The 18,471-nt window shown below is 37.6% G+C and overlaps 1 protein-coding gene across 8 annotated transcripts in view; it reads right to left on the minus strand.

Moving 5' to 3' along the window:
* The window catches only part of PALM2AKAP2 (PALM2 and AKAP2 fusion), a 260,194-nt gene that overhangs the window by 72,143 nt on the left and 169,580 nt on the right, over positions 1 to 18,471 (minus strand). The window contains exon 1 of one of the 8 annotated variants that reach the window (XM_039334436.1): positions 5,505 to 6,206. The exons of the other annotated variants lie outside the window; for them this stretch is intronic. The gene's annotated coding sequence lies outside the window, so the exon portion shown is untranslated. Of the gene's footprint in view, positions 1 to 5,504; positions 6,207 to 18,471 lie in introns of those variants that run through there. 8 annotated transcript variants of the gene reach the window in all.

Here is an 18,471-nt window from a genome sequence, read left to right on the forward strand (position 1 = left end):
CAGGTTTAAGTGCAGGCCATCCTAGCATAGAATTTCGTAGCTTACATAATATCACTGGTTCTGTCCTGAGCTATTATTTTACACCTGCTTCTTTTGAAGGATTTTTTTTAAAAAAAATCAGCAGCAAATTAGGAAGTGTAAAAAATGGAAACAGAACACTTTGTTAATTATGATATATTTCTTGCTTCATGAGAACAATGTAAGAAATTGGCATAATTTGATACATTATTATAGTTATAATCACATTGTTGCAATAGGAATTACAAAGCAAAAATGCTGCAGCCAGGTCTTAGTATGTTTATTCAGAAGAAAATCCAACAGGTTCTATGGAATTTACATCTATTCATCCACAAGAGGAAAATATCAACAATTCTATGTGATCAGTCAGCCCAAAATATTCAGATCTTTTGCCCATGGTGCTTTCTGAACAGCCAGCTATATTTATTGTTACATTTATTACCTGCATTCTAGAAGCTAAAAACAATATATGCCGGGATCTTCTTCAATTATTGTGTGAGACAGGTTGGACTAAGCACTACTGTCAAGTGGAGATAAAATTTAACTTTGCTTTAATTCTGTTTTAACTCCCTGTTTAAATTATGTTTTTTGTTGTAAGGCAGGGCTTTTCAACCTTTTCACCCATTGTACCACTTTTAGGATACGGCAACATCCAAATACCACCAGTCACCTAGCAAGGTGTCAAAAACCTGATGACCCCCCCCAAAAAAGGAAAAGAGTGATAAAGTACAGGTAGTCCTTGACTCACAACAGTTCGCTTAGTGACTGTTTGAAGTTACAATGGCAATGAAAAAAGTGCCTCCCAAGCCACAGCCGAGCAAGACACCTGCCTGCCCGCCTGACTGCGCTCTTCCTCCTGTCCGAGGTTTTCATTGTTATGAGCATTTATGTTGAGGATTAGCAGCAGGGGTGGGGTGGGGGGTGTTTGGTTTTTATTCCACCCATCAGCTGGGTGGTTACAGTAGGTTTTGGTCACTTCACATGACCCTGGGACACTGTGACTATCATAAATATGAATCAGTTGCCAAGCATCTGAATGTAAATCACAAGACCCTGGAGATGCTGCAACATTCCAACTGACCAGTGCTTCTTCTGGGCTCAGCAGAAGGGCCAGGATCAGTGCCAAGCTCGAGCTGGAGGCTGACACTGATCCTGGTGCTTCCGCTGAGCCCTGACAGCCCTGCAGCTCCAGCCATCTCTCGCTCAGGCTTGTGCAGTGCTGCCACCAGTTCAGCTCATTCCTCTCCCCTGCTACCACTTTTCTAGGATGGTCACGTACCAACTGCCAGATGGTACCAACAGGTGGTACCCGTACCACTGGTTGAAAAGCCCTGTTGTAAGGTGCCCAGAATCACTCAGGTGAGATGGATGGTGAATAAATTAGATAGATAGATAGATAGATAGATAGATAGATAGATAGATAGATAGATAGACAGACAGACAGACAGATGTACTTTACTGTATAGTATTTGTCCCTTGTATTACATTTTATTGCAACTTCCGCTTTTTTTTAAAAAAATATACAGTATAAATAAAAAAAATATTGTTTTGAATAAGATCAAGTGACCTAAGTTAGTTACAATTTACTAATCATGTTTTTAAACCCATGTTTTAAATATTGTAACCATCCCAGAGGGTTTTTTTTTTTTTTTAGTCAGGCAGCCTAGAAAAGAGTCTTAAATAAATAATAATTAAATAGTATTTTTTTTCAGGATAAAATAAGCAGCATAACCTCCTGAAGTTTAATTCTGTGCAAAGCCTCAACAGTATAGTTGCCTTTAACATCCCTATTTAATGATTTTGAATGAAAGTGATAATTACCTGTCAGATTTATTACATCAATAATTTATTCTTGTATCAAAAAATGTTAACAGCTTTGAAATAGAGATGCTTCTTATTTCTAATAAGGCGTGTGAAAAATTTAAGAAAGTGTGGAAAGAAAGAACACATTTATGTAAATATAAAAATATGGTAAACTGTGCTGTTTTCTCCATTTCTTCTTTCTTTGGCTAAAGGCATCCTAAATACTCTCATGAGATATTGTCCTATTTCTAAATAAATACTATTTTTCTGAATATCAAAATACAATAAAATGTTGGAAAAGTGCAAAAAAATTTTAATACCCTGACTTGCTTTTAGGGTATGTTATAGAATGACATCATCAATGCAGCAGCAATTTAATTTTAGGAGAACAGTTTAACTTTTTTGAAGACTATGTCATTGCCCCCAAACAGATTTATTGAGCAACAAAGCAAATGCTGCTGTAGAATTAGCATTGTGTAATCAGCACAATACAGTGTGAAAGTGAAATAAACAGTGCAGAAAAGCCTCTGTAGAACATTCACCAGGGATGAATACCAACTCATATGACCAAGCAGTGAGATAATGCTAGAGTCTTGATTATACTATATCACAATGTCAAATGCTAAACAAATTTTTAAATATAGAGGCAACAATCTCTTATCCTACCACTGAACAATCTTATATACCCATTCATTCCCTTCTCACTCTGAGGCCATCTCTGCCTAGATTTCTGGAAATCTAATTATTCAATTAAGTGTATCATAAAGAAAATACTGACACTATTGGTATCTTGTTCCGATAGGGAGTACTTTTTAAAAAGCATCTACAATTCATTTAGAAATTGTTTGTGTACAGTGATGCTACTCAGGTGTCAGTGCATAACCACTGTGAATATATTTAGCTTTCTCCAATACCCATACTGCAAAATTTAAGCAGCTACTTAAATTTCTTAACTGAATTCCCTGAGGTTGCAAAGTTGACACTTTTGACTTTTGTGAACTCTTAAACCTACAATATTATATAACCACATACCTAAAATTCCCTGTGACCTGAAGAGGTTTATAGATAGCTCTCAATTTATGACCACAAATAGAACCAGAATTTCCATTGCTAAGCAAGGCGATTGTTAAGTGAGTCATGCCCAATTTTGTGACTTTTTTTGTCACGGTTATTAAGTGAATCACACACTCATTAAGCAAATCTGGTCCCCCCCCCCCGTTGGCTTTGCTTGTTAGAAGCTGGCTGAGATGGTCACAAATGGAGTCCATGTGACCCCAGGATGCTGCAACCATAATAAATACATGCTGGTTGCTTAGGATCCAAATTTTGATCATGTGACTGTGGAGATGCTGTGATGGTAGTAAATGGTAAGTCACTTTTTTCAGTGTTGTTGCAACTCCGAACAGTCGCTAAACAAATGGTTCTAAGTCAAGGACTACCTGTAATAAGTACACATATTACATGGTAAAATTCAATGGCAACAAAGCAAAAATGAAAAGCTTTATAGTTTTTCCATCTGAATTTGTTAGCAACAGGAAATTTCAAACTTTGGTAGAGTTTATTGTACAAAAGTATAACAAAATCATAATAAAAGAAAAGAATTTTGTATTTGACAGGTGTGCATCCAAACAGTAGAATTCAGAGATATCGGCAGTTAATTTGCTTTCTAAAACCCAAGAATAAAACATATTTATAGCTATACTGTGAAATGAAAGCCCTGTTTATTTCCTTAATAAAGCAATGATTTAGAGAGAAAAAAATGGGTACATCCAGGGCTTTTTTTTGTCATAGAATGCCCAGAACGGAGTTCTGGCACCTTTTTTGGATGGAACCTTATAGGGTAGGTAAGGCAGGTTGCATAATGTGTGTGAGTTCCAGCACCTTTTTTTTGTTTTTTGTTTTTTTACAAAAAAAGCACTGGGTACATCTATCATCTTTCTTCCTCCCTATCATTTCTGCATTTCAGATGACCTTCCTATTGGCTTCCTCCTTATAAGAGTTTGAAATTTTTGCAAATTCCATAGGGAAAAAAATACTGTTTACTTCTAAAAAGCAAAACCTGAGAAGAGACGTTATCTATCTTCTGCTTCTCCATTCTCAAGAATTACCCTCAATCTAGGATGCAGGTCCCATATGTAACAAGTCTCACCTGCAATTTTTTCCTATCTTTTGAAATGAATATAAAAGGAAAACTGACTTTCTTAACAATTTAAACAATAGTATATCTAACAAGGTTGTATTGAAAGAACAGAGGTTATGTGTTATGTTTTGCTTAAGGAAAAGACATAAGAAATGATGATGTTAAAAAATGCAAACCATGTAACCAAGCAAGATTAAAAACCCCTGGAAAAATGCCTTTCCAATGTTTAATAATACCTTTCCATTTACATTCCTGCATAACTTATTATGGGCTTATTAATATTTTCTCTCCCAAATATACTATTATCCGTTCAAATATCAGAAAAAATGGTTCCTTCTTTCTGTTTCTGTCATTTCATTTCGCTTTCTCCTTCACAGGCAGAGATGACCTATTGCGCTTACAACTCTTTGACATTCCTGCAGCGTTCTCTCTTCCAAAGTCTAAAAGGTTGACCACCAATTCAATTTTCACCCTCTGATTCTCATATAAAAACACTACGATTCACTCACCTTCCTAAGCCTCTGAAACATATAGCCTTCTGAATGAAACAGACAAATGGGAAAGGCTGCATCAGCCACATCTTTGCACTTGTTTGATTCACAGCTTCACAGTCCCATCGAACACTGAATTATCTCTACAGTCCCCTCACGGCATCCAGAGCCTAAATCCTCTGCAAAAGCCCACTAGAAAGCTCACAGCAGTTTAAAGCCACTTTTGCAGGCATTCCTGGTTAACGCGGGGTAGGGGGAGAGCCCGATCCTTTTCTAGAATATTTATGAGAGTTTATTGTTTTGTATTTCATTACATCTACATCAAGGTCACCCAGCCAAGTAACGCGGCCCTTTTACTCTCCTTATCAAACAGGCAAGCTTAGGGCAATACACGTTGTGGTGATTATTCCAGGCAAAGGGTCTTGGATTGTTTGGCACGCAAAGGCAGCCTTATTTAAGCTTACAATCCTCCACACAATTCCTCGGAAGTAAGTCCCACTGGACCCCAAAGTGGAAGGGGCGGAGTTCCTTCCGAGTAGGTCTACACAGAAGGACCGCATTCCACACAGACGTTCTAATCAGACTCGCTGGGCAGAACCAGGCAGCGGAAAGACCCCGCGCCTCGAGCAGCAGAGCAGCGAAACACCCTCCCCTTCGGGGCGCTCCGAAAAACACCTCGAGCAGCCCCCCCTCCCCGCTCAAAAGAGTCCACTCAGAAACGCTCTCAACCGTTCCCTTTTTTTGCCTAAAGCTCGGAAGGAGGGAAGGGACGGCCATAAAAAGCAGTTGGGAGAGAACAGTCTTCCCTCCCCCCCCCCAGTCCCCCAGCCGGCGGCTTCCCTCTCTTTCTTTCTCGGCAAGCCGCAATCCTTCGCTCGCACCCACGCCACACAAACGGCGCCTGCCGCCCGCGTAGAAGAATGAAGGCAACAGCGCGGGGCAAACGCCCCCTCTCGCCCCACAACTCTCGCCCGCCCTAGAGGAAGAGAGAAACGGTGCCCTTGGCGCCAAGGTTGGGGTGGGGTGGGGTGGGGTGGGGGGAGATCAGCTACCTCGCGCTCAGCCTCTGGTTTCTCCAGCCGCCGCCACTCTCCCGCTTTTGCCTTTGGGTTCAGCCGGACTGCGCGGTTTCTTTCTCGGCTCTCTCTGCGTCAAGGCGCGGGAAGGGGGCGGAGAGCGCGAAACAGCAGCAGGAGTAGCCAGCGCTCGCCTTCCCTTCCCTTCCTCCTCCTCCTCCTCCTCCGTGGCGGGCTGCTTCCAAGTCTGGGAATCTGTTTTGGGAAGTGATGCTGCAACGCGGCACTTCACCTCAGTCGGCGAGGGGAAGGAGGCGGTGGTTTGGATTCACGCGCGGCAGCACCGTAGCCGGCTGGAAATCTTGCGCGCTCTCTCGCTCTCTCTTCCTTTTTTTTCTCCGGCTCGTTTGCAACGTTGCTGCCGCTCTCCTGTTCCTTTCCTGGCGCTCCAGTAGGCTCGCGCCTCTGCTGCCGATTGAATGCAAGATAAAGAGCGAAGAGGAATTGGGGCGCCGCTTTTGCGTTCGCGTCCCCGTCGCCGGCCCTGCAGGACGCGTTTAAAAAGGGGGCGGGGGGTTGAAAAGAGGCTGCCTCCTCAGGTTACCTCAACATCCATTCTAGAGGCGCTAAAAGAGCGGCTGCTTCTCCCGCCCTAGTTGGGGAACGGGCACAAAAAGGGCCCAGATTTCATCCTGGCCCCATTTACCGGCCCCATTGAATCGATGGGATTTAGTTGACGGGTTTGTTAAACAGCGCGCACCTGTCTTCTGGGGAGAGAGGTCAAGGAACCACATACGTGCACCTTCTGCCCACAAGAAATGTAGGGAAATGCCATAATTCCTAGCCTCCTCGCTGGGCACTTACCTGGGCAGAGGGTGGTGGAAGTTGCATTTCAAAGCCTTTGAAGATCTCCAGCTTGGAAAAAGCTAGATTATATACTCCACCTGCAACTCTGTGTAATTAAGTTTTGTTTTTTGAGGTGACATAAAAGGGATAGGTAGGTAGGTAGGTAGGTAGGTAGGTAGGTAGGTAGGTAGGTAGGTAGGTAGGTAGATTACTACTTTGAAAGCCACAAATGGGACAGAGAAAACAGGAATTAGTATGAAGTATAAAGCAGACCCCATGTCTTAAGGGATAACTTTATTTTTAATTGATTTCCCCACGGTTATTACAAGGATCTTTTTGTAAAGTTCATATATTGCCAACTCCATTGTTACTGCAATTGTAGATTAACCAATCTAAGGTCATTAGACTGGAAGGCTATTACTGAACATCACCATTGGGCCAGCCCAGAATAGGAACAATCCAATGGCACTATTTATTTAATTAACTGATGCAACTGAAATGACCTAAAGAAGAACATTAAGGCATACCAGAGGGAATCTGGTTTGATTGTAAGTGCTCTTGCTAGGAGAACTTCCCAATGGATTGTGTATCATGGGCATATCTATTATCAGTTCTGGGAGCTGTAATCTCAACACATCTGGAAGCTGCCAGAATGGAAAAGAAGAATCAAAAGAAGAATCATTTTTCCAGGAAGGAGGGAAGCAAAGAAGATATATTAAAATATTATTGTTGAATAGCACTTGCTACTAGCACTGGCACTACAATTCTAGAAGGATATATTTCTGTAACTCTTGATTGTGTTTGTAACTTTGTGTTATAAAGTTTCTAAGACTGAATTGTATTATCTTCACATTGCAGATGACTGTTAGGCTGAAAGTTAAGCCTAACCCTGAATCTATCTTGTAAAAATAAGGTTGAAGCAAGGTTCAAATGCATCACTTATTTAATTTAATTATTTATTTATCTACATTTAGGGGCCACCTAGCTCTTTAACATGGGTGGCTTACAAATAAAAAAAACATGCAAATATAAGAACAAAGCAATAACAACTCTGGCCAATCAGAAAAAGAAAAATAATATTCCAAGCTATTCAGCAGAAATAACAAATGTAAGGTGTCCTTTATTTTTCTAATTGTCGCTGTATTGTGTAAGGTAGTCCTCAACTTACACTAGAATTAGGACCAGAATTTCTGTTGCTAATCAAGGCTGCTGTTAAGTGAATCATGCCTGATTTTACAACCTTTTTGCCATGGTTGTTAAGCAAATCACTACAGTTAAGAGAATCATGTAGTCATCAAGCAAATACAGTTTACCTTATTGATTTTTTTTCAGAAGCCAGTTGGGAAGGTCGCAAATGATGATCACATATCCTGGGATGCTGCAACTATTGTACATATATGCTGGCTACCAACTGCCCAAATTTTGATCATGTAACCATGGGGATGCTGTGATGGTTGTAAATGTGAGGACCAGTCACTTTTTTCAGTGTTTTTGTGATTTCAAATGGTCACTAAATGAATGATTGTAAGTCAAGGACTATCTGTATCAAACAGCAGGTAGATCTAAATATTTAAAGGTGGATGATGTAACCTTCCAAGTGTTGTTAAAGAATCACACATAATATTTTTCTTCTTCCTAGCTGAAGTTTAGAAATATTTGGAGAATAACAGAAGGCCTGTTACTGATTCAGCTGTCCAGATACTTTATCATTATATTATTATTAAATGCTATTATATTCTTACAGGGTAGTCTAAATAATGTCTATTCTAAAGTGTCTATTCTACTGAATTTAGTGGGAATTATTTCTAGATTAAGCAGATAGGGAACACTAGCGTTAACAGCAGTAGAAAAACAGGAAACCAAATAAATCATTGTTTCTTAAGCTTGGCAACTTGAAGATGTGTGGACTTCTTAAATTAAAGAAGTCTGGGAGTTGAAGTCCAGACATCTTAAAATTGGCGGGTTTAAGAAACATTGAAATAAATGAATACCACTGCAATGAATGTATCAATTCATTACACTTATCTAATGCTTTTCTGGAAACAGTAATGTGACTTAGATATTAATGTAGTTAAATGTACAGTATAATAACAATAAAACAAGTTTGATAGATTAAAAACTTAACTCCTTTAAACCAACGATCTTTATCAATGTGGAAATACTTTAAAATGAGAGGAGGAATAAGCCGCTTACCCTCCAGCCAAATTCTTTACAAGATAGGGAAGTAAGCCTTGAGAGACAGTAGCATTGCGTGGGTGTCCTTATTGAGAACATCTGACTGATAGACATATCTAGTCTTTATCCTAGTTTGGTATAAGCAATATTGAGTCAGAAGAGAAGTATTCATGTTACAAACATTTCTGGGAGTGGGAAGAGTCAATTGCAAAACTGCCATTATTCTCTAAAAAAAATAAATTAAAACATTACAGTAAAGGGCATTCTGACCACAAAAACAATATGAGAAAATGACAAGAAGTTGATTCAATCTTCTACATTCAAATCCTTCTTCCAAGTCATTAGCTCTGCTTTTAGTCTTTGTTGCAGATGGGCTGAAGTGACTCATATGAATCTGTTCATACCAAAACAATTTCCCTAAGAACGTTCCCAAAATATTTTAGTTCACAGCTAATTTTATTTTGTAGGCTGTATTGAGACATTGCCCTCACATTCCTCAATAGCAATCACAGGAGTCATTGTGTCCAGTTCTTCTGCAAGTGATTATTCTGAGTTGGTTTTATATGTCCTCTAGCAATGGGATTCTCGTGTGTTGTTAAAATGGACAAATTACAAAATTGTTATGGCAGATATCTTCCTTTCAAGCTTAATTGCATTAATCTCTGAGCCTGTCCTAAACATTTATCTCTTAAAATGGAGAACTCTAGGTGTGAAATTTCAAGTTCTTGCTTGGAATCCCATCACTTATCAAAGTGATTCTTATCCTTTTATTGCAAAATATTATAATATATGCATTCAGACTTTTGTACTCCTTATTTTTAAATCCATTCACTGAAGTTTATAGATCATAAATGTATAAAGGACCATTACACTGAATGTAATATGATTTTTGTTAAAGCAATGTCTACATATGTGGCAACATCTGGCTATGCTTTTCTGGGTTTGGGCGTTAAGCAGGTTCAGGCCTGCTTAGACATCCAAGGAAAACTAGTACAGCAGAGCAGACTGGAAATTTTAAAAAAGAACAATCCAGAGAGAAACAATACAAACCTGTATTATTGTCAAAAAACTATGTGGATGGGTCAAGGAGATCAGAGGAACTAAGGTCAATTGGAAGGAATCTTTGCATGTTATAGAGTAGAACTCCTTTTTAAAACCAGGAACAGCAGCCTAATTACATAGATGAATATTAAAGTGAACTGCTTAACCATTGCAAATTTAATAGATTCTCTTTCCATGAATCTAAATATGGATGAGGCTATTTTTGGTGCATACAACATAACATTTTGGTGTTCCAATTTTCCTATTTCCTATTCTTGAGATGCATTCAATTAATACTAATTAGACAGGAAAGTATTTAATAAACCACCAAGGAAATCAAGTGTTACATATTAATACAGTGTTTCTCAACCTTGACAATTTTAAGGCATGTGGACTTCAACTCCCAGAATTCCACAGCCAGCAATATACAACCTGTACATTGCCTATACTGTAATTCACATTTTAAAATAGCTGCAATAGTGCAACAAAAATGGTCTGAAGCACCTTTAGAAAGGTGTTGGGGTTTTTTTTTTTTGCTTTTAGATACTAAAGAGGCTAAAACACAAGGACTTCTGCTTCAACTAGCCTTTTAAATCAATGCAGGTTGAATGACTTGAAATAGATTCAGTCACGTGAAATGCAGTAGAAATACAGTTATAAAGCTAATACTGTCACTGAAGGAGAAGATATGATTGACAATCTATTTACTACAGATTCATATCTGAAGAACATGTATCTCCAAGTTAGAAGGCAAACAGAGATACTAAGATATAAACACTTTGATTGGTTTCTGACTGATGTCAAATCATGACTCATTTAGTCATGGTTTATTAAATAAGCTATCACTTGCCAAAAGCAAAGAAAGTACATTAAGGCTTGGGATTTAGGCTCCCTGTTGATAAACGATGCAACATTGGGTTAACTAGTGGCACACACTAGAAAGTTGCTTTTATAATCGAGATTTAGATTAGAACTTCCCATTGCTTTTCCTAATTTAACCCTCTTCTTAATTAATTTTACTAGCCAGAGCTTTGACAGACTTGCTCTTTGGATTAACTGCTTCCAATCCAGACTATTACCAGAAATTTGATAGAAATGTGATACAGATTCTGTTCACATGATATACCTGGTGCAAACATTAATTAGTGTGCATTGAGCCAACCTTTATCTGCATGGCTGTTTAATGAGATGTTACGTTTTCTGTGGTCTTTCAAATTCAAAATAGCTACAATATTAGAAACCTGAATACTGTATAACTTTCATATAACTTAAAGGTATCTACCCCCAAAATGAAATAATTAAACTTTGATTACAGCCCACACAGTTTTAAACCTCAGTGGATCATACCCTAACACATTAGGGCTGGTTGCTAGTTGCTAGACACTTCCTTTACGATTAGCCAATTAATGAAAGTTATAGAATAATATAGCTATATGTCACAGTGAAATTCCATATGTGAAAATGACAACTTCTGAATCCAAGGAGCATGCAAGCTCATCATATTTATAATATATTGTGAATTTTTCATACATCTGAACTATCTGATCAAGGAAAACAACTATATTAATAAATTACTTCTTTAAATTTCATTTCTCAAGGAGAATGGATGCCTTTTAACCTGGATGGTTTCATTTATTAACCTGCAATGGAAAATTGAAGTTCCCCCTCCTTTTAGTCTTTTCTTCTAAATAGTTCTCAGCTGGGAATTTGCAAAAGGGAACACTAGGATTTGGAGAAATAAATTAGTCATTCATTCTTTGTGTGTTTCATGAAATTCTAATGAATCTGTCACACAGTAGAACTATAGAAAATGTGAAGTTCACATTTACATTATAATGCAGGAATATACAATATTATAGGCTGGCATTGTAGATACGGTAATTGTGAAAGAACAAAATAATTCTATAAATCAGGCTAAATAGGTTCTGTAGAAATTTTTGGGTTTTCTATAGGGAATATTTACTTGCCACCCATAATATTTACAGTGCTGTCCTAAGGATAATCCTGCTAGGTTTAATGGAATATCTAAGAAAATAAATACGTATAGAATAGCAATCTTACAAAGAAAATTAAACTGTTCTAATTTCTTAGAGTATTGGTAAAGGACTTCACATTTTTCCAGTGATCCCTTTTCCTTTTTTAAAATTACCTTTCTTTTTAATCTATAATTAGCAGATCAATCAAAGTCTAGATTTGAATTTCTTCTGGTATATTTATTTTCATGTGCATAGATTAAAATATATACAAAGAGGTGAACATACACACACTGTAGTATCTTCTACTTGCAGGCCAAAGTAGTACAACTAGCAAGGGATACAGAACATAATGTATGGCTTTTAATCATATAACTTGCCTATTTATTTCCACTTTATGTTGCTTGTCTCTGCCTTGTAAGAGTAAGTAAGGATAATAACAATTCCACTTATTACAAATACATGTGTCCCCAAACTGTAAAGTAAAAGAAATGGCCCTCTTTAAAATGGGTGAACAGGTGGTCTCTTTTCGTGTCCTTTTTGCCATGTGCCTCCGTTGGCCAGCTGGTCCCTACAGAAGCCACTGGAGGCAAAAGAGCAGCTGGTGTTTATAATAATAGGGGTGACCAGGGAATGGCTCCTTTCCTCTGTTGCTAATATTTTGTTAAGCCAAAGCATTCATGTTTCTTCTTTAGAGTTATCAAGTCCAAGGCAGCTCTATCCTGTGGGTTTTCTTTATAGTCTCCTACGTGGCTTTGAACTCAATTATATTGAATTCCATCTGCCATTCATATTACATGGATGCTTTACAAAAATGGCAAATGAACTTCAGTTTAAGCAAGAGCAAAATGATGCATACTGGAGCAACTCCCCCCCCCCCGCAAATATTTTAGAATTCTTTTGGTATACCAAACTGGCATAATAACAACTGTCTCTAAAACAAAAGTATAAGGCTGAGGGTTACAAAAAAAAGTCAACCAAAGGTGTCCGAAAGTAGACGTATGTTCCCTACAACAACAAAAAATCTAAAATAATTTAACCCCATAATACTAGAAATTAGGATCCCATGACCCTGAGAAGAAAAAAAAGTTGAAATAGACATGTAATAGAGATGTAAAAGATGCATATGCAGAGAACATCAGGGAATAAACATTTTTTTCTTTCCCAAAAATAATGGAAAAAGACTTATTTTGGAGTTATGGGATGGTTTTTCAGTGAATGTTGGGCAAGATTGAAGGAAAGAGAGTATAATAACTAGCAGCAAGGTGAATGGACTTAATTACAGCCCTAACAAGGATCAGATTGGGGCAGATCCTCTTGGAGAAAATCTATGTAGCCTCTAATCAATAATCAATAAATGCATAATCAATAAATCAATTCAATGAAATAATAGGATTCTCAACTGAAAACTGGGCAATAGTTCAGGAGACTTGGAGGTTTTACAAGGGTTTTTTCAAACAAGACCTAATTTGTGGAATTTGCTGGTGAGGAAGTTCGGTCTTTCCAAAAAGGATTAAACAAATTCATGGATGGAAATTTTATTGGTGACTCCATGTTGTTTTATATTTATTGCGCAAGAACAACTGAAAAAAGCTGTTATCTTTAGCAGGGCTTGGAAATCATAAACATCCATTTTTCCACCATGAGAAACATGCTGCTGCTGATTGTGTGGCTTTTCTTTGACCCAAGAAGGTCCTTTTTATATTTTTATGATCACTAGAATTCAAATATTTAAATATTCATTTTTTAAGGAAATGTGTGGTGGTGGCAGTGTGGTTAAAGTACAGTATTGCAGGCAAAGTCTGCCCATAGCCTGCAGTTTAATCCTGATGGGGCTCAAGGTTGACTCAGCCTTCCATCCTTCCAAGGTTGGTAAAATGAGGATCCAGATTACTGGAGGCAATATGCGAATACTCCTACATTGTAGAGCCCCCCACAGAGTGCTATAAAGCGCTATAGGGCAGTATAGAAGCCTAAATGCTAAATGCTATTGCTACCTGTTCCGTGCAAGGACCAAAGCAATAGCAGTTATGTTACTGGTGGTACCTACCTGGAAAAACTAATTTGGCAGTTGCTCATTTGTAGATGTCAATTGATGAAACATGTTTCCTTTTGCAATGCATAATAGTTAGTAATATGAACACATATAATGAATGAAATGAAAGCAATTGGGCAGAAGGGTTGAGAATGATTCTATAAGGGTTTGGAAGCAAACATTATATGGTTACTTGATAATGTAGCTTAAAAGACCAGTACAGATATTCTTACTACCAAATAGCTTCACAGAGCTATCTGACCGAATAAAACTGAGGCTTCAATTTTCACTAGCCGTCATGTTCTGTCATGGTTTGATCAATTATGGCCAAGCAAATTATATTATGGCTTAGCTTGATGTATAAAAACTGTGATGATGAAATTATCTGATGAAATCAATTGGTGCTGGGAGTAAAGCAGTTTCCAAAGAACATCTGCCTAAAGGCAATGTTACTAAGAAATGCATAATGTGTCACTGGCCTTGATTGATTGTATTTATATTTATTTATTTATTTATTTATTTATTTATTTATTTATTTATTTATTTATTTATTTATGAGACTTATATACCGCTTTAAGTGCAAGCAATCTCTAAGCGGTGTACACCAGTAAGCAATGTATATATATATTTACATTGCCCCCAACAATCTGGGTCCTCATTTTACCTACCCCGGAAGGATGGAAGGCTGAGTCAACCTTGAGCCGGTGAGATTTGAACCACTGACCTGCTGAACACAGTCAGCTAAAGTGGCCTGCAGTACTGCACTCTAACTGCTGCGCCACCTCGGCTCGTATATTCTGCTTTTTTAAGACCTCGAAGTTGCAAATTAGGATCTCCAAATTTTATTGCCAATCTAGCTTCTTTGTGAAGTTGCTTGGTCTGAGAAAAAAAGACTGGGCAATAATTATTCAGTGCATTCAATTCAGTACTTTAACCAGTATACTAGTATAGGCTATGCCAGGGGTAGGCAACCTTGGTTCTTTTATGACTCATGGACTTCAACTCCCAGAATTCCTGAGGCAGCCACGCTGAAGGGAAAGGGAGAGGTTTCCAAGCTGAGCCATGCTGGCTCAGGAATTCTAGGAGCTGAAGTCCACGAGTCATAAAAGAGCCAAGGTTGCCTACCCCTGGGCTATGCTGAATGTAGAACACAAAATAATATAAACTGCACATATGATATCGCATGGTTCAGCTTAGTTAAATCATACATTTTCACTGTCAGAAGAGGTTCAGTACTTAATATGACTGCAAAGGAAATCAAAGGAGCTTATGTTCACAAAATTACATATAGGACTGCAGCCTATTTTTGAAAGGAACAAATCTACATTCTTACATTCAATAATGTAAGAATATTTAGTAGTCTTTTGCATATGCTACTTAAGGGAAAGCCAACATACAGTATAAAATACAATCATATTTCACTTACTAGTTTTTGAAGGACAAAAATACATTATGAGAGAATTTCAAGCAACAACTGGGAGAGCTTAACTCAGCTATGGTTTAGTAACATGGCTTCTTTATCTACATGATCAGTGTCTTAGACTTCAATCAAAAACACATACTTGAACATTTTTACTATGGCATACTAGAGTGCATGAACTGTGTGAAATCTCTTTTACCAAAGGCTAGTCAGAAGAAAGACAGGGAGCTGGATGCCTCTGTCACAATGCTTTCCTTAAAAGCATCAATAAAGATTTAAAAAAAGAAAAAAAAACATTCTCATTTTTCAGTGTTTAAAACTTGGCCCCTAGCATGAATTCAAATACATTTTTATGAAGAACCATCTGTATGATTGAGGGAGTGATGCTGTTACACATCTCTTTAAATTACATTTTATCTTTGAAATAAATCTATTTGAATTTAAGGATTTCAGGACTGGGTATTTCAGGACAGATGACAGCAAGTTCTTGCCTATCTTAAAAACCATGCTGGAGGCCACACAATAAGCTTTCTTATCAGCCCTCAATAACACACAACAGATATGACTGACAACTCCCTAGTGAGACTTGAACTATCAGTGTTCCTGATGTCTCCTGACTTGTTTCATTGCCTGGAGCTCTCCCAGAAACCATAGAGAAGCTTAGGCTCTTCAGTGTTAGTGTGGCATTTGGAGTGATTGTGACACGGGGCTGTTCAGCTTCCCTATTCCAAAAATCATCAAGGACCTCAACAGGATCTGCTCTTATTCCCTCTGAAATGATCCTCCTCCAGAAATTCATATGGCTGCCATTCTTATGTTGCTCACGAAATTATTGAAAACCCAATTGATTTCCCAGGCTATGGGGACACGGTGATTGTGGACTCTCCTTTTGGTTTTGCTTTGTTTCGGTCTGATTGTTTTTGTTTTGGTATTTTGCTCTTTCAATCAGTTGTATTCTGGTTTTTAATTGTAAGCTGCCTAAAGTTGTTTGGAAGTCAGGTGGCCTATTTATTAAATAAACAAAGTATTAAGCATTTGTAAGTCTTCAGAAAAAAAAATATAATAATGGGTCCTCAATATCTGCAGAAGCTAGATGATGCTATGAGACCATATTTCATCAGATGTTGAGTTACTCAAGGTAATAGTACCTCTTCTCAGTATCTGGACCTCCTTCTTATATCGGGAGGCAAAACTAAATTAAGGTATTTTCTGGCCTTTGCATTGGTCTGATGGCATTTTGAAACAGATCCATGGCTGATAGGAAGCCATGAAATCCTGACCTGGCAAATTGATAGGCTGGTTTCTTCATCTATGGTCAAATCATGTACTTCCCTCAAGTATATGACATTGGTATCATATATTTGAGGGAAGGGAGACTAGATAGGAAAATAGCCTGCAACTATATATGTCCTTTCAGATATCTTTTCCTCTCATACTATTCCTGACCATTAATCATCTGGATTTAGGCACCACCATTTTCATTCCCTCTACCTTCCATACTAGAGACATCTCACCTCTCCAGGTACACCCCCACATTCACACAGGGAAAATAGAAAAAATAAACTTCTGGGCAAACAAAGTCAACCTTATGGAGTAAGACCCAGTTTTTACGTAGGCCTGTGTCCCCTTAACTCAGCAACTAGCTTCTCCTCCAGAAATCTCCAGTTCTTTAGCAATACCAATAATTATTATCCTTCTCATCTTTTTACTACCTTCTGTTATTGGTATCATTTTTATGATTATTATTACTCTGTTGTTTTGCACATGCACTGAAGCTTATGCACCACAGACAAATTCCTTGTGTGTTAATCACACTTGGCCAAATAAAGTATTTTATTCTATTCTACGAATAGCACTTATATCCACATACTACCCCATAGTGCTTTACAGCACTGTCTGGATGGTTTACAATGTCAGACTGTTGCCCCCAACAATCTGGGCCTTCATTTTACCGACCTTGGAAGGATGGAAGGCTTGAGCCAATTAGGATCGAACTTCTGACTGTAGGCAGAATTAGCCTGCAATACTGCATTCTAACCATTGTGCCACCAGGGTTCTTTGAAGAGCTTGTACTCAGTTTTTTAAAAAGCAAGCAAGCTCTTATACTTCATTGGTGAAAATAAAGATTACATCACAATTTTTAATATATTTGTTTTTATATTCATAAGGAAAGTTTAGGTTATTGTATTTTTTTAAAAAACAAATCTTAACACCACTTTGCTTATGCAGAATGTAATGCAACTTCGATTTCTTGGAGATCTTAATGAACATTGCCTTACAGGCATAAACAATGCAGATTTGATGTTGCTTTGTTTACATTTAAACATAATTAAAATATCATGTTTTTGATTTTAGTGATGTGCAATAGTTTGAGGACAGTTGAACTATTTCAAGCAAAAACACAGCTGCTCAAAAAATTGCATTTAGCCCTGGAGCCTCAGTTGTTTTAATCTTTGCTCTACATCATGATTATTTATCTGGATAATGACAAAATAAATAGGCTGAGAACTATTTCTCAGAGGATTGATTGGTAATACTATATAAAGTATCAATTTCCATGTTTTTAGTGAGAAGTAACTTTTATAAGAACAAAAATAATAGATTCCTTTTGCTTTCATTGATAAGAGCCTGTTGAAACCTTTAAGAGAAATATATATCCTTTTAATATGAATGTATCTAATTTAGCATTCAATGTGCAAGTACTATCACCATTACAATTTATATCTAATGATTATACTAACTTTACAGAATTCTGAATTTTACAAAAACTGACGAACAGTGACTAGAGAGAATGATTGCCCTCAATTTAAAGAAACAAACTACTAATCCTTTAAAATGGATGGCTTGCAGCAGTTTTACCAACTTAATATCTTCCACATATTTTGAGACCATAGCCCCCCATTGCTGACAGGGATTTTAGGTCGTTGCAATCCCCACAACTGGAAAATATCAGATTGAAGAATACTAGACTAAAGCATGTGTTTTACATATGTATAAAGTATTTGGAATGGAGGAAATATATTTGAATGCAGGAAAGTATCATATGGTATCTACAGTATGTATAAGAATGTTTTATTTGTCTCATTCCCTTTTCTTCTGATCTTTCACAGAAGCAGATTTGATTTCTTTACTGGAACTGAAACATCGGTAAACGCACAAATAAAGTTAGTTTAGTTTCTTGTAATCAAATTGAGTATTGACAAGAACCAATGGCCAAAATATAAATTAATATACATCCTAAGCACTGCTTTTTTTCTAAAAAAAAAAAAAAAAAGGTGCCGGAACTCACACACGTCGTACAACCCGCCTTGCCTACCCTACAAGGTTCCATCCAAAAAAGGTGCCGGAACTCCGTTCTGGGCGTTCTATGAGAAAAAAAGCCCTGATCCTAACTAAGAAGGCAAAACAGATGAAGTTATGAAACCATTACAATATTTAACCCTTTCTTTTTTGTACTTTAGCTCATGCAATCTTCCAGAAATGGAAGTTGGACTATTTCTAAAAGCTTAAAAG

Source organism: Crotalus tigris, unplaced genomic scaffold, assembly GCF_016545835.1.
Source record: "Crotalus tigris isolate CLP2741 ecotype Arizona unplaced genomic scaffold, ASM1654583v1 scf7180000017630.2799268, whole genome shotgun sequence".
NCBI lineage: Eukaryota > Metazoa > Chordata > Lepidosauria > Squamata > Viperidae > Crotalus > Crotalus tigris.